The sequence below is a fragment of the Malus domestica genome, chromosome 16 (genome assembly GCF_042453785.1).
Source record: "Malus domestica chromosome 16, GDT2T_hap1".
NCBI lineage: Eukaryota > Viridiplantae > Streptophyta > Magnoliopsida > Rosales > Rosaceae > Malus > Malus domestica.
In genome coordinates this window covers 33,981,794-33,992,839 of record NC_091676.1, presented here as the reverse complement: position 1 = coordinate 33,992,839, position 11,046 = coordinate 33,981,794, and the positions used below count along the sequence as shown (strand labels likewise).

At 43.1% G+C, this 11,046-nt stretch overlaps 1 protein-coding gene and 1 pseudogene across 3 annotated transcripts in view; both read left to right on the top strand.

Annotated features, from left to right (window-relative positions):
* LOC103404091 (pentatricopeptide repeat-containing protein At3g58590) overlaps positions 1-210 on the top strand; it is an 18,253-nt gene extending 18,043 nt beyond the window's left edge. Inside the window, exon 4 of one of the 3 annotated variants that reach the window (XR_011577547.1) lies at positions 72-210. The gene's annotated coding sequence lies outside the window, so the exon portion shown is untranslated. The remainder of the gene's footprint in view (positions 1-71) is intronic. The other 2 variants (XM_070815897.1, XM_070815900.1) reach the window with 2 other exon arrangements.
* LOC103404090 (uncharacterized) lies at positions 92-11,046 on the top strand (annotated as a pseudogene).

Below are 11,046 nucleotides of genomic sequence, written 5' to 3'. Positions count from 1 at the left end.
ACTATTAATACTATCTGTTATGGAAAGTTAGTCATAAATTGAAGCCCTATGGTCTTTTAATAAAATCACAGGAAAATGAGCAGTGATCTGACGAACCCACCTGGACTGGTCGTATCAACCACCGAACTCATCCTCTCATTCCTCACCTCAAGCTTCCACAAGCCCACACCTCTCTCTTAAACTCCAGCAAATTGCTTCCAATCTCGCCTCCAAAACCAAGTACCGTATTGCATCCGATGCCTCGACCCGACTGCACTTGGCCCAACTCTTCTTTGTCCTCACCAGCCATAAACCCAGAGAAAAGGTGAAACGCAAAACAACCCTGTTGTGTTGTGTTTGGTTTGTAATTGAACTTTGTTATTTTTTCCTGTATTTTCCAGAGATTCCAAAGGAAATGTAATTGTTCTTGTTGTGTTTAGAGTGAGGAGTTGAAGGCTAGACTTAAGAAGCTGGCTGAAGTTTTGGAGAGGAATGCATATGCAGAACATGTGAAGGACATTACAGAAAGAAACCACTGAGCCCTTGTCTTCTTACAAGGATCAACTCGGCTTTGGTAAGATAAAGAGTTTATACATGTCTGACATAATATTTTATTGTTTGTTTCTGAATGGTATTACTTGTGGCAAATGCATTGAGTTTGGACCTTTTCAATTCTGCGATAATGGCGTAAGTTTCTTTAATTCAATCATCTTATTGGGAAGTGTTCAATTTGTAGTTATTGCTTTGGTCCATTGATGAAAATTGATTTTTATGAGGGGAATGCAGGCAGAGAACTCCGCCTATGTCTTACATGGCCGGTCCCAAGCCCGGATAAAGGAGGAGGGGGAGGGCGTCAGGTAGTCGACAGCCGGCACTCCATGATCACGTCGAATCCTTATGAAAATGAATCCAGAACAAAATCGCGCTAAAGCTAGGGCGTCACCCGTAAGTGGCGCGCTGTGTGGCCTGAGCACAGTGATAAGTGAGCAAGGGTCGCTGCATCTCCATCGGCACCCGGATGCAGTGTTAAATGAGCAAGGGGGCCATAGAAACTTCTTTTCGAACGACTCCACTCAAAGTTGTTTGGGAGCATATGCTCCTATCAACTTTACCCGGGACACACAAAAGAAGTACTTTGATCCTATTAGACGGGGGAAGGTGAAGAAGCTAGGACAGAAGGGTAGAGTTCAAGAGAGCAAAATGCGTTTAGGAACGTGGAATATAGGAACCTTAACGGGAAAATCTATGGAAGTAGTGGAAGTTATGGTGAGGAGAAGGATAAATATTATGTGCCTACAAGAAACTAAGTGGGTTGGTAGTAAGGCAAAGGATCTAGAAAACTCAGGGTTTAAACTTTGGTATTCGGGCACAAATAGAACGAGAAACGGTGTTGGCATCATCGTGGACAAGACCTTGGTACAAGATGTTGTAGATGTCAAGAGGGTAGGAGATAGAATCATGGCAATCAAGATTGTAATAGGACAAGAACTTATCAATGTGATTAGTGCGTACGCACCTCAAGTAGGGTTGGATACGAGTTCGAAGGAGAAATTTTGGGAAGATCTTGGAGACTTGGTGCAAGGAATTGCTCAGACGGAGAAGTTATTTATAGGAGGAGATTTAAATGGACACGTGGGCAGGGAGACAGGCAACTATGGAGGTTTTCATGGTGGCCATGGTTTTGGGGAGAGAAACGAGGATGGGGAAGCTATCTTGGATTTTGCAATGGCATATGATCTCTTCTTAGCCAACACCTTCTTTAAGAAGAGAGAAGAACATGTGATCACCTACAAGAGTGGGTCGTCAAAAACACAAATAGATTTTCTTCTAATGAGGAAAGGGGATCGTATAACTTGTAAGGATTGCAAAGTTATACCAGGAGAGAGCGTGGCTAATCAACATCGCTTGTTGGTGATGGATGTACATATCAAAAGAGTAAGACAAAAGAACAAGACTTGGAAGTGCCCAAGGACTAGATGGTGGAATCTAAAAGAAGAAAAACAAGTCATTTTCAAAGAGAAGGTAATCACCCAATGTGTGTGGGATAGAGAGGGGGAAGCTAGCCAAATGTGGGATTCCATGGCTAGTTGTATCCGAAAAGTAGCAAAAGAGGTATTAGGAGAGTCCAAGGGCTTTGCCCCACACCAAAAGGAATCTTGGTGGTGGAATGAGGAGGTACAAACAAAGGTGAAGGCTAAGAAGGAATGTTGTAAAGCCTTATACAAGGAGAGGACCGATGAAAATGGTGAAAAGTATAGAAAAGCGAAGCAAGAGGCGAAAAAAGCTGTCAGAGAAGCTAAGTTAGCGGCTTACGACGATATGTATAAACGACTAGATACCAAAGAATGAGAGTTGGATATCTATAAACTATCTAGAGCAAGGGAAAAGAAGACAAGGGACCTAAACCAAGTGAGGTGCATCAAGGATGAGGATGGAAAGGTTCTTGCTACAGAGAACGCGGTTAAAGACAGATGGAGAGGTTATTTTCATAATCTTTTCAATGAAGGACATGAAATGAGCGATTCTTTAGGGGAGTTGAGTAACTCAGAAGAGTGTAGAAACTACTCTTTTTATCGTCGAATCCGGAAGGAAGAAGTGGTTGTAGCTTTGAAGAAGATGAAGCATAAAAAAGCAATAGGCCCAGACAATATACCAATCGAAGTGTGGAAACTTTTGGGAGAGACAGGTATAACATGGCTCACTGACCTTTTCAATAGGATTTTGAAAACGAAGAAGATGCCAAATGAGTGGCGAACGAGCACTTTGGTGCCTATCTACAAGAACAAGGGCGACGTACAAAATTGCATGAACTATAGGGGTATTAAGCTAATGAGTCATACAATGAAGCTCTGGGAGAGAGTCGTTGAGCATAGATTGAGGCAAGAGACACGGGTTTCGGACAACCAATTCGGGTTCATGCTAGGGCGCTCAACCATGGAGGCAATCTATCTCTTACGAAGATTGATGGAAAGATATAGAGATGGGAAAAAGGATTTACACATGGTCTTTATAGATTTGGAAAAAGCGTATGATAGGGTCCCAAGAGACATTCTTTGGAGGATTTTAGAGAAGAAAGGAGTACGAGTAGCATATATCCAAGCTATAAAGGATATGTATGAAGGAGCAAAGACTGCCGTAAGAACTCATGAAGGACAAACCGAAAGCTTCCCCATAACTGTAGGATTACATCAAGGCTCATCCTTAAGTCCTTACCTTTTTGCGTTGGTAATGGATGAGTTAACAGGACATATTCAAGATGATATTCCTTGGTGTATGCTTTTCGCAGACGATATAGTGTTGATAGATGAAACTCAGGAAGGGGTAAATGCAAAGCTTAACCTTTGGAGAGAAGTGTTGGAATCTAAAGGTCTTCGCCTAAGCCGATCAAAGACAGAATATATGGAGTGCAAGTTCAGTGCAAATGGAGGCCAAAACGAGTTAGGGGTGAGGATCGGAGATCAAGAAATACCAAAAAGCGACCGTTTTCGTTACCTAGGATCTATCTTGCAAAAGAACGGAGAATTAGATGGAGATCTCAACCATAGAATACAAGCTGGATGGATGAAGTGGAAGAGTGCATCCGGTGTGTTGTGTGACCGCCGTATGCCATTGAAGCTCAAGGGAAAATTTTATAGGACGGCAATAAGGCCGGCGATGCTGTATGGCACAGAATGTTGGGCGGTGAAACATCAACACGTACACAAAATGGGTGTAGCGGAGATGAGGATGCTTCGTTGGATGTGTGGGCACACGAGAAAGGATAAGATTAGGAATGAGGATATCCGGGGTAAAGTAGGAGTAGCCGAAATTGAAGGAAAGATGAGAGAAAATCGGTTACGGTGGTTTGGACATGTGCAAAGAAGGCCTACTGACGCTCCGATTAGAAGATGCGACTATGGGACAGAGGTTCAGGGCCGAAGGGGTAGAGGAAGACCTAGGAAAATTTTGGAAGAGACTCTAAGAAAAGACTTAGAGTACTTGGATCTAACGGAGGACATGACACAGGATCGAGCACAATGGCGTTCTAAGATTCATATAGCCGATCCCACTCAGTGACTTGGATTTTCCAAGTCTCCAATCGAGAAGTTTTCCTCACTCGGGAAATTAAGGGAACACTACCCCAACCTACATGCTCCACTCAGAAAGCTTCAACATACAAGCTTCAACAAAAGAAAATTCAAAGAACTTAGCGAAGAAGGCTTTGGTGTATTTAACACAATACGTTGAAATGAAGGAAAGCTTATTTATTGATATCCCCGATCAGCTACAAATATGTACATATACATGAGTCAAAATAAACACACAAGACGGAGCCTTCACAAAGGTTGCTTAGGAGAAGTCTCAGCAGTCGGTAGAGCCCCAGAAAGAGAAGGCACCGGAGGGGGATCATTTGGAGCCTCAGTACTGGACAGAACCCTAGAAGGAGGAGGCATCAGAGGTTGATCATTCGGAGCTTCATTACGCGGTACAGCCCCAGAAGACGAAGGCAATAAATGCCTTTGGAACAAACCCACAAATCTCTGATGATCAAGTAAAACCTGACCATCAGTTTCCTTCATCTGGTCAAGCTTCCTCTTCATGTTTGTAGCATAGTCATGTGCGAGCCGGTGCAACTGTTTATTCTCATGCTTGAGCCCTCTAATCTCCTGTTTGAGACTCATCACTTCAGCCGCCAAGGATTCAACTTGGCGGGTTCGAGCAAATAGGCGTTGGGCCATATTAGACACAGAACCTGCACACTGAACACTGAGAGCCAGCGAATCCTTAACAGCTAACTCATCAGACCGTTTGGAAAGTAGTCTGTTATCTTTGGGAGTGAGAAGGTTCCTGGCCACCACCGCAGCGGTCATATCATTCTTCATCACGGAATCCCCAACGGTAAGAGGACCAGTAGGGGAGACGAAGGATGGGCGCCATATGTTGTCTGGAGAAGGCGGGGCTGCCTCTTCAACAAGGTTCAAGTCAAAACGACGGTCGGAGGGGCCAGACATTTTCAAAGGTGTTGAAGAGAGAAGAGGTCGGACAAATCAAGATCTTAGAAGTGCAAGAATGAAGCTTCTACTGGTGGAGATTCAAGTGTGCTTTGGAACTTAATGTCAGCCTCTATAAAAATCTGCACTCGACGGAGCTTCGGAAATCGAAGAGGCGCCTGCTCAGAAATCGAAGAGGCGTTTGCTTTCTCAAAAGCTGGGCTGCTTAGAGATCACGAGGGTTGATCTCAGAAATCGAAGAGGCGTTTGCTTTCTCAAAAGTTGGGCTGCTCAAAGACCACGAAGGCCGATCTCAGAAATCGAAGAGGCGCTCGCTTTCTCAAAAGCTGGGCTCCCCAGAGACCACGAGGGCCGATCTCAGAAATCGAAGAGGCACCTACTTTTCCAGCCTTGTCAGCACCCGTCACACGCACACTCAGCTTTGCAGAAATTATGGGCATTCTGTCGAAGACTTCTGGGGAAGTAGAAAACACATGAATCTTACTGTTCAATCACCCACTTCCCACACGCAACAATAGCTCATGGGTACCACAGATAACTTTGCCAAAGTTCTCTGCCAAAGTTGAGCACGTGAAGCCTGCAACTCCCACTACATCGCTCTGACCAAGAAGGGTAAAAGAATAGCAAAGAAACAGCACTAACAAAGTTTAGACCCATAAATTTTGAAGGTCTAGCTACCATATTATTACCCACAAGGGTAAAGGAACAGTACCACTGCTGGATAATTGGAAAGTTCCTGTGTGTCAACCTCTGTGCTTCGTGGCAAGGTAGACTAGCAAACATGCCCAACCTTTACTCACATTCGAGAAAACACTCCCAATAAGATTGCTTGCTCCAAAATCGAAGAGGCACCGTCCTCCGAATCTCGAGAGCCAGACTCCCAACATGACTACTTTCTTAAAAATCGAAGAGAGGGTAAAGGAACAGTACCATTGCTGGATAATTGGAAAGTCCCTGTGTGTCAACCTCTGTGCTTCGTGGCAAGGTAGACTAGCAAACATGCCCAACCTTTACTCACATTCGAGAAAACACTCCCAACAAGATTGCTTGCTCCAAAATCGAAGAGGCACCGCCCTCCGAATCTCGAGAGCCAGACTCCCAACGTGATTACTTTCTCAAAAATCGAAGAGACACTGCTCCCCGAATCTTCGAGAGCCAGACCCCCAGCATGATTGCTTTCTCAAAAATCGATGAGGCATCGTTCTCCGAATCAATCGAAGAGGCGCTCGCTTTCTCAAAAGCTGGGCTGCTCAGAGACCACGAGGGCCGATCTCAGAAATCGAAGAGACACCTACTTTTCTAGCCTTGTCAGCACCTGTCACACGCACACTCAGCTTTGCAGAAATTATGGGCATTCTGTCGAAGACTTCTGGTGGAGTAGAAAGCACATGAATCTTACTGTTCAATCACCCACTTCCCACACGCAACAATAGCTCATGGGTACCACAGATAACTTTGCCAAAGTTCTCTGCCAAAGTTAAGCACGTGAAGCTTGCAGCTCCCACTACATCGCTCTGACCAAGAAAGGTAAAAGAATAGCAAAGAAACAGCACTAACAAAGTTTAAACACATAAATTTTGAAGGTCTAGCTACCATATTATTACCCACAAGGGTAAAGGAACAGTACCACTGCTGGACAATTGGAAAGTCCCTGTGTGTCAACCTCTGTGCTTCGTGGCAAGGTAGACTAGCAAACATGCCCAACCTTTACTCACTTTCGAGAAAACACTCCCAACAAGATTGCTTGCTCCAAAATCGAAGAGGCACCGTCCTCCGAATCTCGAGAGCCAGACTCCCAACATGACTACTTTCTCAAAAGCGAAGAGAGGGTAAAGGAACAGTACCATTGCTGGATAATTGGAAAGTCTCTGTGTGTCAACCTTTGTGCTTCGTGGCAAGGTAGACTAGCAAACATGTCCAACCTTTACTCACATTCGAGACAACACTCCCAACAGGATTGCTTGATCCAAAATCGAAAAGGCACCGCCCTCCGAATCTCGAGAGCCAGACTCCCAACATGATTACTTCCTCAAAAATCGAAGAGACACTGCTCTACGAATCTCGAGAGCCAGACCCCCAGCATGATTGCTTTCTCAAAAATCGAAGAGGCATCGTTCTCCGAATCTCGAGAGCCAGATACCACAGACCACTTTTTCAAAGTGCTCTGACAGAGTTAAAACATGTGAAACTGGCAGCTCCCACTACCGTGCTATGACCAAGCAGGGTAAAGGAATAGCATTACTACTTGTTGTTAGGGAGACTCCTATATATGTCGACCTCCATCCCCAACGGACAGGCAGACCTGCAAAAATGCTCAACCCTTCATCATATCTGAGAGGGCACTCCCAACGAAGCCTTTCGAAATATTCAGCTTTCTTTCCCCCCGATAATACCTCTGCAAACAAGCTATACTAGAGCAAGAATATCTCATATCATCAGGGTTAAAAGCAAGAGTATCCCATATCATGCTTTTTCCCTGTCTTTTCCTTTGGCCTTGTTTTTACCTGCAAGACAAGGAGAAAGAGAGCAATCAGTCAGCACTTGGATCAAGCTTCCAGCAAGGAACTGACTGCCTGGAACCCCTTACCTGATTACTTACCTGGCATTGCTCTCGAGTACTCATCTTCAACATCTTATGTTTCCAGGGAAGATTCCGCATCTGCTTGAGAAACAGATAGGGCAAGTGCGAAGGATACAAGGAAGCATGTGGAGACAAGCGTAACAGCACACGTGCCGATACACCCATTACTCTGTCAAAAGCAAAAGTATCCCATATCAGCAGGGTGGAACGTACTCTAGATTTGATGGACTTGTTTTGACCCTCAAATTCTTCAGTCGGCCTTATACTCTGGAGGAAACAAGAAAACCCTCCAGCTCAGTTCAAGAATAAGCCTGTGGAAAGTTACTTCTTCAAAAGCAAAAGTATCTCATATCATCTCTTCTCATTTTTCTTCTCTTTATCCTTCATGCTGCTGCAAGATGGGGAGAAGGTGAACAATCAGTCGGAGCTCTGATTGCTTACCTTGTCTGTCACCTCTTTCAGCAGACCCCCTAGCTCGGCGACTTGGGGGACTCCTACTACATGGTTTGTATCGCGCTTGACCAAGCCTGAGACTACAAGTAAGCTTCAAGTGAAATTGATACATTACCTTGTGCATCTCCACCAGTTAAAGATACCACCCCTGGATGGAGGAAGAGTACTTCCAGAGAAGATGCCACATCTACCTATGAGACAGATAAGGCAAGTCAAGACGACACCACACTCCGATACTTAGAAGTTTCGTGATTACGAGATCATTCTCCCACAATATTTCCTAATGTCATTTGTACTAAATCATTCACTTGTACTCACTAAAGGAGAGCTTGAACCTATGTACTTGTGTAAACCCTTCACAATTAATGAGAACTCTTCTATTCCGTGGACGTAGCCAATCTGGGTGAACCACGTACATCTTGTGTTTGCTTTCCTATCTCTATCCATTTATATACTTATCCACACTAATGACCGGAGCAATCTAGCGAAGATCACAAAAAGCGACCGTTTTCGCTACCTAGGATCTATCTTGCAAGAGAACGGAGAATTAGATGGAGATCTCAACCATAGAATACGAGCTGGATGGATGAAGTGTAAGAGTGCATCCGGCGTGTTGTGTGACCGTCGTAGGCCACTGAAGCTCAAGGGAAAATTTTATAGGACGGCAATAAGGTCAGCGATGTTGTATGGCACAGAATGTTGGGCGGTGAAGCATCAACACGTACACAAAATGGGTGTAGCGGAGATGAGGATGCTTCGTGGGATGTGTGGGCACACGAGAAAGGATAAGATTGGGAATGAGGATATCCGAGGTAAAGTAGGAGTAACCGAAATTGTAGGAAAGATGAGAGAAAATCGGCTCCGATGATTTGGACATGTGCAAAGAAGGCCGACTGACGCTCCGGTTCGAAGATGTGACTACGGGACAGAGGTTCAGGGCCAAAGGGGTAGAGGAAGACCTAGGAAAACTTTGGAAGAGACTCTAAGAAAAGACTTAGAGTACTTGGATCTAACGGAGGACATGACACAAAACCGAGCGCAATGGCGTTCTAGGATTCATATAGCCGACCCCACTTAGTGGGAAAAGGCTTTGTTGTTGTTGTTGTTGTTGTTGAATGCAGGCAGAGCTGTGAACAGATTGGAAGAGAGATGGTCGGTACTAGTTCATCTACTGGAATATGATATAATACAAGGATGTTCTTTTTTATTTCAAACAATTTTTCATTCTCTGAAAGTCTAGAATCGTGACATTTAGAGGGGATAGAATGGTTGGATTGGTATGCTTGACAACGTCAGATTGGTTTGACTGTAACATGATAATTCAAATGGAAACTGAATCCATTCTAAAAGGTTTAATGGATAAACTCTGAGATGTCACATCTCAGGTGTCTTCTTTGGTTTCCATTGCATGTAAATGTTGCTTGATTCCATTTCTATGAGCAGGTCAACCAAATAGTAGTGTTTTACCTTGTAATTTTTATCATGCCCTCGATATGGAATGCGTATAGAAGAAATGTGTGATTTTGTAAGTATCTTTATCTTTTCCATTCTTTACCTGTTCAAGTTTTCTGTCTTAATAACTAGTGTAGATGCCTACGTAAGCGTGAAAGAACTATGTTAAGGGTAAAGCTTGAAATGTTAAGCAAGAAAGAAACCGGATTCTGTCTCAGTGAATACTTTCCATTTGAATGAATACATTTTCCAACTGCTCAAAACATAGCTCTTGAGGTGTATAATGCTTATATGGAATTTCAAAGAATAAAGAAATTCTGGTGAGTCCTAGTATGTATTGTGTGATCTGTACAAGAGTTGTACGTATTAGTAGGGGTGTGCAAAGTACTTGCCTAGAAGATTTGCTTCATGGGAAGCATTTGTGTTGAGAATTTATTGAAATAGTTTGACCACATATTTCATATTTGAATCTCTGTTTAAAATTCATTCTCCTTACTTCGGAATAGAGTTGAGTGGTTTATTTTTCCGTAATTTAAAGCATCTATTGTTATGTTTAGAAAAAAAAAATATATTTCATTATCCCTTTGTTAAGCGAATGATTGATAATCTTTTAATTTCTTCTTTTTTGTTTTGTTCACTATGTAAATTTTCTGTAGAATTTTTATTCGCTTTGAAAATATGTTTGGATGCTCCAGTGCTATAACAGTCAAACTTCCACAGGTTTACATGTTGTGGTGACCATGCTTACCGGATATTTGGTAGGATATGCTGCATTCAGAGCTTTGTTTAACCAGAGTCCCGTCATGGTATGTATCTTCGAGAGGGTAGTTTCTATTTTGTTAAATTATTTTTTGATTTTTGGGGCATTGTAATATGTGATTATTGTTCGGTTCCTATTGTTTATTTCTTGTATTATATAAGTTGATGGCGATTGTATTTTAATCATCTCAGAATGCTGCTGGAGGCATTCTTGGATTGGTCATTGGCATGCTCGTGGAAACATTTGTCTTATTCCATTTCGAAGCTAAAGAAGAATCAGTAGACTTGGTCTTTAGAGGTTCGTATACTTATGTTGAAGGTTTTATTGATAGTCCTATTTGGCGTCCCAAATAGAAAGAGATGTGAGCAATTACAGCAACCTTACATGTAGTATCATTATCGACTTCACACTCCATATTAGCGTTGTAGTGAAGCTAAGGCAGGTATTAGCTAAGTAGTTAACAGATGAGGATAAGCTTCCAATTTAAGGGTGGCATGGCTATCAACAGTAGCAGAATGGAGTAGTTAGCACGCAACCGAAATCGGTTATTCCTTTCGGGAAAACGGGTTGACGTCTGCCCGAGCTCATTTATAATGGCCCTGCTTACCCAGCCTTACTTTAGAAGCTTATCTTAATCTCTCTCAACTTCCCAGCTGTCACTAGTCATTAACAACTGAATTCTTACAACTAATGCATGCTACTAGCTAGCTCTTAACAATCCTGCAAACATGGATGCTGATGTAAATGATGGGTGACATATAAGGTTGCAATCAACGTTGCTCATGCTCGCATTTGACTACTAGCCAAGGCTGGTTCCATTCACTTACAAA